Source organism: Chelonia mydas, chromosome 9 (genome assembly GCF_015237465.2).
Source record: "Chelonia mydas isolate rCheMyd1 chromosome 9, rCheMyd1.pri.v2, whole genome shotgun sequence".
In the NCBI taxonomy this organism is placed as follows: domain Eukaryota; kingdom Metazoa; phylum Chordata; order Testudines; family Cheloniidae; genus Chelonia; species Chelonia mydas.
Genome location: NC_057855.1, coordinates 4,265,787 through 4,276,005, shown reverse-complemented (window position 1 = coordinate 4,276,005; position 10,219 = coordinate 4,265,787). Strand labels below are relative to the sequence as shown.

Here is a 10,219-nt window from a genome sequence, read left to right as displayed (position 1 = left end):
CTGCTGGCCCCGTATTTCAGTAAACGTGCACCCGATGTAAATCGGGTTCAACGGGATGTTTTTAGGGACATGTCATAAATCTAAAGGGAAGGGTAAACCCCTTTAAAATCCCTCCTGGCCAGAGGAAAAATCCTCTCACCTGTAAAGGGTTAAGAAGCTAAAGGTAACCTCGCTGGCACCTGACCAAAATGACCAATGAGAGACAAGATACTTTCAAAAGCTGGGAGGAGGGAGAAAAAACAAAGGGTCTGTGTCTGTCTGTATGCTGCTTTTGCCGGGGACAGAACAGGAATGGAGTCTTAGAACTTTTAGTAAGTAATCTAGCTAGGTATGTGTTAGATTATGATTTCTTTAAATGGCTGAGAAAAGAACTGTGCTGAATAGAATGACTATCCCTGTCTGTGTGTCTTTTTTGTAACTTAAGGTTTTGCCTAGAGGGATTCTCTATGTTTTGAATCTAATTACCCTGTAAGGTATCTACCATCCTGATTTTACAGAGGTGATTCCTTTACTTCTATTAAAAGTCTTCTTGTAAGAAAATTGAATGCTTTTTCATTGTTCTAAGATCCAAGGGTTTGGGTCTGTGGTCACCTATGCAAATTGGTGAGGATTTTTACCAAACCTTCCCCAGGAAGTGGGGTGCAAAGGTTGGGAGGATTTTGGGGGGAAAGACGTGTCCAAACTACGTTTCCCCGTAAACCCAGTTAAAGTTTGGTGGTGGCAGTGGAAATTCCAAGGGCAAAGGGTAAAATTAATTTGTACCTTGGGAAAGTTTTAACCTAAGCTGGTAAAAGTAAGCTTAGGAGGTTTTCATGCAGGTCCCCACATCTGTACCCTAGAGTTCAGAGTGGGGGAGGAACCTTGACAGGACATATGGGAACTATCAAGTCTACGCAATCCAGTGCAGGGTTTAGTGCTGCTGATTGGGCATTTGCCTCGACTGTGTGTGAGCGAGGCTATGGTTAGGATGAATTATGGAAAAGACCCATATCCATGTATTTGGTAAACATGGCAGAAAGGAAAGAACCCAACAGATGGGAAAACACTGTTCCAAACCGAGATGAAAGGAAGAGCAGAACTGAGGGCAGCTGGAGAGACCTTGCAATTCATGAAACAGTCTTTCTTGTACCCTGCTTACAAAAGAATGTTTTGGAGTCATGCACTGGGGCGAAAGTGTGGGTGCTACTGTTACGTTCATGGCCTACACACAGAGGAGTAAATTAAAACCCTAAATACTCTTGCTGGACGGTTGCAATGTAGCATGATTTTATTTCTTAGAACTCAGAATGATAACATACAAGAACCCCAAAACACAGAGAGACCAAACAGGCTGCTCCCTAAAAAAAGAGAGGCACAATTCCCCCCACTTTGCTATAAGCTGGGTCTCCTCAGACTCTGACGTCACACTTCCCTATCGAGCCCGTTAGCCTGCAAGCAGGCCAAGAAAACCCCTTACAAATTAAAGTGACAGCCTCCAGTTCCAACACAGATTTCAAATACACCCTAGCTGCCAGCCTGGAATATAGAACAGAAGCTAACTGCTGGATGGCCATCCACAAAGTAAGCAGCAGAAATCATGGACCTGCCCTGTCAGCCATGATGTGTGGAGCCAAACCTGGCAGGTGCCCTGCTTGTTGCTTAGAGCAAAGCATAGGGAAAATTATTCCTGGCATTGCTCTGAGAGACAAGCGCCCTTCACTAGAAAGGAAGGCAGTTTTTAGCAAACAGAAGGATGCAAAGTGATGCCGTGTTAGTTTCACAGCCAGAGAGGTGTCTGGCCCTACCATCCTTGGGTGTCAGCTCAGTCCCTTTGCTGAGTTTTACATTTGTTCCAGAGACCACTGGACTTCTGGGAAAGGCCATCAGAGCTGAAAGAAGATCCCATGGAAGTGTGTGCGTGTGTGTGTGTGTGTGTGTGAGTGCGCACAGGGGAGGGCTTCCATTGTACTGCTTGAGGATGTCACTGTCTGCAAAGGAGCAGAAAATAAACCATGCACAATGCCTGTCATGGAACATTCCATGTGAGGCAACAATCTATGAATAGCCTCTTATAATGTAATTAGCGCTGATCAGCTTTTCTGTTGTCATCCATTGTGGCAAAGACAGTGGAACTGCAAGAGGGTTTTCAGAATGCTGCCTGATTCATTAATGGGTTAATGATTTTTGTGGAAGAAACTGAAATATTAAGCTTCCAGGTGAAAAGGGGAAAAAAGAACATACACAAAATGATCTAGGAAAGAGAACAACTACAGGGTTGGGTTTCATTTTAGTGAGTCATCTTGTGCTGGGAGAGTAAAAGGTATTTTCAGACCTGGATGCCTGTTCAGATTCCGGGATCGGGGCCCTATTGTGCTGGGGACTGTCGGTGGATGTAATAAAAAGCCAGTCTCTGCCCCAAAGGGTTAGCTATCTAAGTACAAGAGGAGAGGAAATGGTGCGGGACAGGGGGGCAGCAGACAGATGGATGGGAGCACAAATTAACACAGAGACTGTGATAAGTGGCTGCATATGGTAAAGATGTCTGAGGAGGAAGAGTCTGATAAGCAACAGTCACCGTACCCCAGCTGCCTACCCATTGTAAGGTATGGTACGTGACCAGTTACCTGTCATTGCAGAGCCCTGGCCAAAATGAGCCTGGATCCTACTCGTCTACTTCTGTGTGACTAATTGTTCTCCACCAGGCCCAGGTTAGTCAGAAAGAATCATTTTCCTTTTACATCAGCGAGTTGGAAAATCTCCCGGGATGGTGTTTTTGGAAAGAGCGTGTATGGCAGCCTCCGAGATTTAAACACAGAGACAAGAGGGATTTGATCTCCTTCGCAGTGTTAGCACATTCCCCAGTGCGCTCGCCTGCCCAGAGACTGTAGCATACTTTCTGTGACTGTTTACACATCACAGCGTTTTGCAAGGTCAACCTGACACAGAGTTGAGGGAAGAAGCCACCACCTCTTCCTGTCTAAATGAGCAGGGGAAACAACATCTCCCCCAGGAGCCAACCCATTCTGAAATAAGGCAAACACCACCTATGTTAATCATGCTGGAAAACAGCCGTCTGGTGGGAAGATTCGGGCAGCCATGTATTGCCTCTAAGCAGCAATCAGAAATAATAGGCAGAGTGGCGTTTCTGGGATGCCGTGGAGAGACAACAAGACCCTAGAAAGGGAACAGCCTCTTCTGGAAGAGTGGGTAATTCCCAAAATGTGTTTATTTCTTGACTAATTTTTAGGGTGAGTGAAAAGTGCTGGATTGACAGTCCTCGAGTCTGATGTCCTCTATTCAAAGAGGCTGGACACTGGCACTGCAAGCGTCCCCTATCATTCCTCGGCAAAGGGCCCCACCTTCCAGCTTGCAGCAGTGGCTTCTGGGGGAGTCAGACTCTATCCATGGTCCTCACTTGCTACCTGCACTGAAACTATCAGCGAAGAATGGCTAGTGATACGTCTGTGACAGGTTTCTTTTCATATGGGCACCTTGATAGGAACTGGGTTGGGGCAACCTTTCTGTTTCACTGAGCAGTCACTCTGAGGGCAACGACTTCTGGTTGCTACCATATAGAAGCAGATCCTAACCTAGCTGAGGAAGCATTCATATCCCATTGCTGTTCCCCAGAGCCATTCAATCTTGTCGGGCTTACAATTTCTCAGCCTTTCCAGCAGAGGGAGTGTGTAACAGTGTATCCTGTCCTCCTTTAGTGGCTGATCCATGGAGTAGATAAGAGCCTTTTGATGCTACTGGTGGATGGAGTTACTCCTTTAGCCTGAAGTGAGAAAGGTCTTAAGGCTTTCGTGCTGGGTTAAACCCCAGCTGGTGACTCCTGCTGAGGGTCGTTACAAGGAAAATGCAGTGCTATCCAACCATCCATGAATGAGGTCATTTTGTTCTTCTTACGTGCAGACTTTCTCATGAATGTCAATGGTGGGAGTTTCCAGTATCTAGGGCAAGAAGCTTCTGCCAGTTAATTGCTGTAAGACTGAGAAAAAGTCAACAGGTTAGGGATGAAAATAGGTACTCCCCCCGTGAGCTGCATGTGTTCCTCCGATGATCCTTGCCACCTGCACTGCATTGTTTGGCTCCTGAGGTTGCAAAGAGTTTGGAGGACAGGAGTGTCACTTCAAGGGGAGAAATGTTGTCTGAGCTGCCCTGTTTATGTTCCTTTTGCTACCTGGAGGCTTGGCTGGTCATGGAAGAGGCCTGCTGCATGTTCCTTGTTTTCAGTAGCTACTGCCTGCTGGTGCAGCTGGTTTGCATGGCTCACCCATGCCGAGGACACGATGGGCTCCATTTGCAGATACACAGGGATCAGGCCGCACCTGATAACATGTGCCCATCTCAACTCCATTTCAGGCCACGAGGAGTCTTGACTCGAAGTCTAGGGTTGCCACCCGTCCGGTTTTCACCCAGAGAGTCCAGTTTTCTGCTTGTGTATCCGGGTGTCATTTGACAAGCCCTCATGTCTGGGTTTTTTTAATCTGTGGCAACCCTAAGCAGAAGGAAGGAGGCAGAGTAGCAACAGCAGTTGCCTCCGGAGCCAGGCTGCTCGTGCGGCTTGTGGTGGTGCATGGCGTGCAGCGGAAGAGGTGGAGAAGGGGGCAGGGCATGGGGGAAGAGGCGGAGCAGGGGCGGGGTCTTGGGGGAAGAGACAGGGCAGTGGGTGGGGCCTCGGGGGTCCAGTTACCAGCCATGAGAAAGATGGAAGCTTTGAAATTAATGCCGGAGGATTGGCTGGCCCTCTTATAAAGTGAGGTGCAGCAGGTTGTTCCTTCCCATGGAACAAATCCCAGGGGAGAAGGGATCTGGAGCTGCCCTCTGGGGAGAGGGGTTTGCTGCCTGGTGGAGGGGCGAGAGATCAAATTCTGAACCATGATGGGGAAAGCACATGCCAGCCCTGCCTATCCTGGGGCAGTGGGGCGTCTCAGGCCCCGTCCCTCCTTGCTGCCGCACCCCACTGGAAGCACAAGCTGAGGCTGCCCGCAAGGACACCTCCTGCGCTCATGTGCCCAGAGGAGCCGGTGAATTGGCAGCATTCATTTCCACTGGCTTTTCAGCTGGTGCTGGCAGGGAGCGTGCTCCATAGAGGGTGTCTTCCCCCAGCACCGCCCTCCTGCCTTGACATGCCCCCCACAACACGCAGAGCCAAAGCCTTCCTGGAACAGAGTGGCAGCTGCTGCCCCGCTGTCCTTGGTGTGCCCACCCATGCAGCCACCCGCATGCTGTCTTTGCTCTGAGAAGGAGCAGGCAGGCAGCCAAACCAGGGCCATCCTCCTTTCTCTGGGCTGAGGGCTCTTTGCACTTCCTTCCCCTGAGCTCTGTCTGCTGCAGGGTAAACATTTGGCTCTTCACCGAACACCGTGCTTGGTCAAAGCCTCCACTGAAAATTCCCCTGCTCTTTCTGCTGGGAGCTGACACAGCTTCAGTCTCTCCCTTTGAAGATAAAGACCAGATCAAGGGTGACTTCGTTCTGCTGTCATACCAGTCTCACTCTGTTTAATAGCTGAGGAACTATGGCACAGGGACACTAAGGTCCAGAGCTTCAGAATATGTAGACATCTAACTCCCTTGGGTTGAGAGTTCAGCCCAGCTTCTCCAAGGTATTTACATGCCCGAGTGACATGCTTGAAGTCACACAGGAAGCCTGTGGTGGAGCATGGAACTGAGCCAGGGTCTCCTGCGTCTCAGACCAGCCTCGTAATCACAGGAGCATCCTACTTCTCTTGCCGAGGGGCAGGTTATCACTGTCCATTATAGAGTTTCTTGCCCTGGCCTCTGCTGCAACTGATGCTGGACACTGCCAGAGGCCCAATCCTGGATACGATGGGTCAGCGGTCTGATCTGCTCTCTGCTCTCACCTGGTGCACTTTTCTGTTACTCTTTAAGGTGCCACCGGACTCCTTGTTGGTTTTACCCCCTCCATTGTGCTTCCACCTTGGAAAAACACAAGGGTCTTTTATGTGTAATCTCCTCCTCCTTCTGCTTTCTCAGCTGCGCCATCTGGCGGGTCATACGCTGGCCTCACCTTTTCTGACCCTCGCAAGCAGCTATGAATTTTTGAAAAGGCCCCTATTTTGTTCTGGCAGCGCTGCTCCCCCTCCTACCCCCCACCCTTCCCGGGAGCCATACTGAAGCTGTGCTTTGCTGTTCTCCAGGAAATAAAGCAGGTCATGGTGCCACGTAAGGCAGTATTAATACACAGCCAGGCGAGCGGAGCAAAATCCACCCCCAACCCTGTCAGACTGGAGATGCTAACTAAGCAGCTGTGTGGGATACATATATAAGGAGAGAATTTATTAGGGAGCAAACTGGAAAACATAGTAGCCGGGTGCATGGATGCATCAGGGGAAAGTGCTCAGTGTTGGCTTGATAGTGGGGTTCTGGTTCTCCATTTATCTGCGTGAGACTGTAGCGGAGCAGGAGCCATCATGCCTTTCCGCTGCAGTTTCCAACCTGGTCAGGATGCTCTCTGCTGGCGCAGGTGAGGGTCGCTCCCTCCAAATTTCCTTTCTGGTCTCTTTGGCAGACAGTATTTTTCTTCCACCATTGAGCCCAAGTGGGCAGTTGCAGAAAGCTTCAGGCATTCGTGGAAAATCAAAGGCCTGTGATCCAAGACCCTCAGTTGCAAATCGTATATTTTCCCCCTGAGTTTTATGGATTCATTAATTTCCTGCTTCTGCAAAATTTACAGATGAAAAAATCAGCACCTTTCTGTCTCAGCAGCCTCTGGCCATTGTAATTCCTCACCCAATTTTAGTCACTCGGATTTGAATCAATCTCCTTTAAGATGGGCTCAAGTCACAAAACTTCTCTCCGAATCAGGATTTCAAAAACTGTGGGAAGCTGGGGAACAAGGCAGGAAACAGCAGTCTAACCTGGAGTCCTCCTGCCTGGGCATGGTTGGCAAGGTTGGATTTAAAATGGTGCCGCCTGGAAAGAGCAGGAGAACAAATGGCGTAAGTCTAAAGTCAGGAGCGTGCTTAGCCCCTGCTAATATTCACAGACGTTATGTCCAGAAGGGATTGTTCCAATCAATTCGTGTGACCTCCTGCATAACACAGGCCAGAGGCCTTTGTCCAGTGAGTCTGGCAGCAAGAGCTGTGGTTGAGAGGGAGAGCATCTTTCAGAATGACATCCAATATTGAGTTAGCCGCCATGGGATGGAGACCCTACCCCAAGCTGTGCCAATGGTTAAAAATGAGCATCTTATTTCCAGTTGGAACCTGTTGCCTCCCCTGCCAGGGATACGCCGCACTTCTAAGAGGTCTCTTAGCCCAGGCTCCAAAGCGCTTTGCAGACCTTGGCAGTCCCTCGCGACGCGCCTCAAAGAATAGCCGGTGAGCATGAATATCCTCATTGTCCAGCTGTACAGAGAGGGTGAGGTGACCAAGGTCACGCAGCAAATCAGCACCAGAGCTGGAATTCCTGGCTCCTAGTCCGGTGCTCTAAGCACTTGCCAACTTTCCCTGCAGTCGGAATGGCACAGTCTGTCCTGGAGACACTGGCCTGATTTATGAGAGGAAACAAAGTGCTCACCTAGGGGAACACAGGCACTTGTTACTTCTCTCATCCATTCAGCCTGAGCTCGGAAAGCAATTTGTTGAAACACTGAGGAACAGACACACTTAGCATTGAAATGCACTGGCTCGGCTCTGCTGGAGTCCTCGGAAATGGCACTGCGTGTGCTGAGACTCTGCCACCCTCTCCCTCAAGTTTTAGAGCAGTCAGAATATATTAAGCCTCCCGCCAATCTCACCGCTTGGAGGCAGAGAACGGCAGCAGCAGAGTTCCTATTGCCATTGAAAACGGGGAGGGAAGGAGGGGAGCGGCAGAGATGCCCTTCAGAATGAGCAGCTGGACTGATATCAAAGCACATTCCATGGTCAGATTGCCAACCGAAAGATTCTTTTCGTCCTAAATTCACACTGTCCCTGACAATTCCAAGGCTATAAATCAGCTGATGGCATTTAAAAGGACTCACTCAGGATAATCATCTATTTAGAAGGGTTTCTCCCTTGTGTTACTAACACCTTGTTGGGTTATTAAAACCAAAGGATGTTAAAAATCTGGCCAATGGCACCTTTACTATCTAGTCATTTTCTTGAGTTTCCAGCGTTACCCAGGGCTGTAATTCCAACTCAGCCATCTTCACCAAATGGATTTTTTAAAAAAGTCCCCAATTAATATTGTTTTGTAACAGCCACCCCGCCCAGCCATGGCCTGAGGTCAAAATATTTAGTCACCTCCAAATTTTGCAAATTTATCATGGGTTGAACTAGCACTCTGAATCCAAATACACCCCCGCTTTGGGGCACTCAAATTGTGGGTCTGATTGTTGTGAGTTATGCCCTAAACCATGATGGTTACTTACCCTGTTCTCTTAAGGGATGTCTACACTTCAAGCTGGAAAGGGGCATTTCCAGCTCAAGGAGACATACCTGTACGAGTACTGAGGGAGCTAGGGCCTTACAAAGAGAGCATAGTCGAAATGGCACAAGCAACCGAAGGGGCGAGCCTCCCCACTTATGTCCCTTTGCTTGAAGTGGCAAAGCAAGATAGCTTTGTCTCCAGAAGAAGAGATGACACATGAACTCTAGTTTCGGGAATGGAGGACCCCTTCAAGATTGGTGCAGCAAGATCCACGAGGGGTGGGGCTAGATATACATCGAGTCCACGTGAGAATTGCAAATGGCTGTTATGTTTTGCCCCTTACAATAGGTGTCATCGATTCCAAGGCCTGAAGGGATCATGATGGTCATCCAGTCCCATCTCCTTCATACATAGGGCAGAGAATCTCATCTAATCATCTAGCCCATTAGCCTGGGGTTAAACTAAAAGGACACCCAGCCTCGAAGGGACGGAGAATTCCATTGGAGCCACAGCACGAGGAGGCCCTGGTACTCCAGGTCCTGACTTACACAAGAGTGCACACTAATAGCTGACATGCATGTCGTGTCCTTCCCTCAAAGATCCCAAGATATACACAGGCCAACAACTGTTTCATAGTCCTAGATTTTTTTAAAGTCCAGAACCCAGATGGAGCCTCTGCCTTCACTTATTGTGCAACACAGTTACCACGAGGTGGGGCGGGGGGGCAGCGCCACAAAACCCGTCAGGATAGCAAGCGAGAGTTCTAAAGATACTCAGCGGTAACTATGGAGGAGCTCAGTAATTACCCAGTTGCAGTCTGCTCAGGACACTGGGGATAACACTCCTACTCGTGCCAAAACGTGCCTTGGGCTTTTTAATGCCCGCAGGTCGTTAGGGCTTCCATTTTACGTCACACCAAAAAGCCGGCTTCCCTCCCACCAACCCCAAATGTGATATAAAGTTTAAGTCTGCAGTGAGCTTTTAACTTACCAGGGTCTCTCCATGCCCTACCTTGAGTTGGCAGCATATCTGAACTATGAAGTGTCCAGGATGTTTCAGGTTATCTGTTGCTGTATTTCAAAGCTGAACTAAGTCACAGCCTCGTGGTGAGATTGCTGAATGACATGTTTGTACTTAGGACGGCTTCATGAAAGAACCCCAGAGGAAACAGCCAGGAACACACACAGAGTAATAACCCCTCCAGAGAAAAGCTCGTGTTTCTTTTCCTCTTCCTATGGTACCGCTTGTCCTTGGTGTGTTTAAAGGCATACCTGGCACAGAAAGCACAAATTAATGAAGGGAGACTTTTTTTTTTAAAGCAAGGGAAGATGATGATGAATTCTAATACAAACTTTATCTTTCCGTCTTCCTTGGGGTTTTCTTTAGCATCTGTTGCTATAGTATTTAGGGGTTTAGCTTGCTTAATTAGCCCAGCGCTTCAAGTGGAACAGGGATTGATAGCTGGAGTTCTTGTGTAGTAGCATGGGGTCTGAGCTGCAACATATCATCTTCAGCTTAGCATCTGGAAGCCTCTGAAGTTTTCATGGAAGAACGCTTTACAGTGCCCCTTTCTTGCCAAGACCCGTTGGAAGTTTCAGTTCTGACGGACAAGTTGGTTAAGCTGAACCCAAATGATCTGTCTCCTTACCTAGTTTCGCAGACCCAGGCTGAGATGGACACTTCCAAAACACTCACATGGAAGTTGCTTTATTACTTTGCCCAGTTTAATTCTCTTGGACTTTCTAGTCTCTGTTTTCGTAAGGGAAATATAGGCTGGATTTCCCAACAGTGATGTCTATTACGCAGTGGGATGATTTCCCTAAGGGAGCCTGACTGTGAATCATTTAAAACTGGATTGGAC

General features: G+C 48.5%; 1 protein-coding gene across 1 annotated transcript in view; it reads left to right on the top strand.

The window, feature by feature from the left end:
* The first annotated feature begins 835 nt into the window (after positions 1-835).
* Positions 836-10,219, top strand: part of TPRG1 (tumor protein p63 regulated 1) — a 118,820-nt gene continuing 109,436 nt past the window's right edge. The window contains exons 1-2 of the mRNA XM_043522802.1: positions 836-847; positions 1,891-1,897. The gene's annotated coding sequence lies outside the window, so the exon portion shown is untranslated. The remainder of the gene's footprint in view (positions 848-1,890; positions 1,898-10,219) is intronic.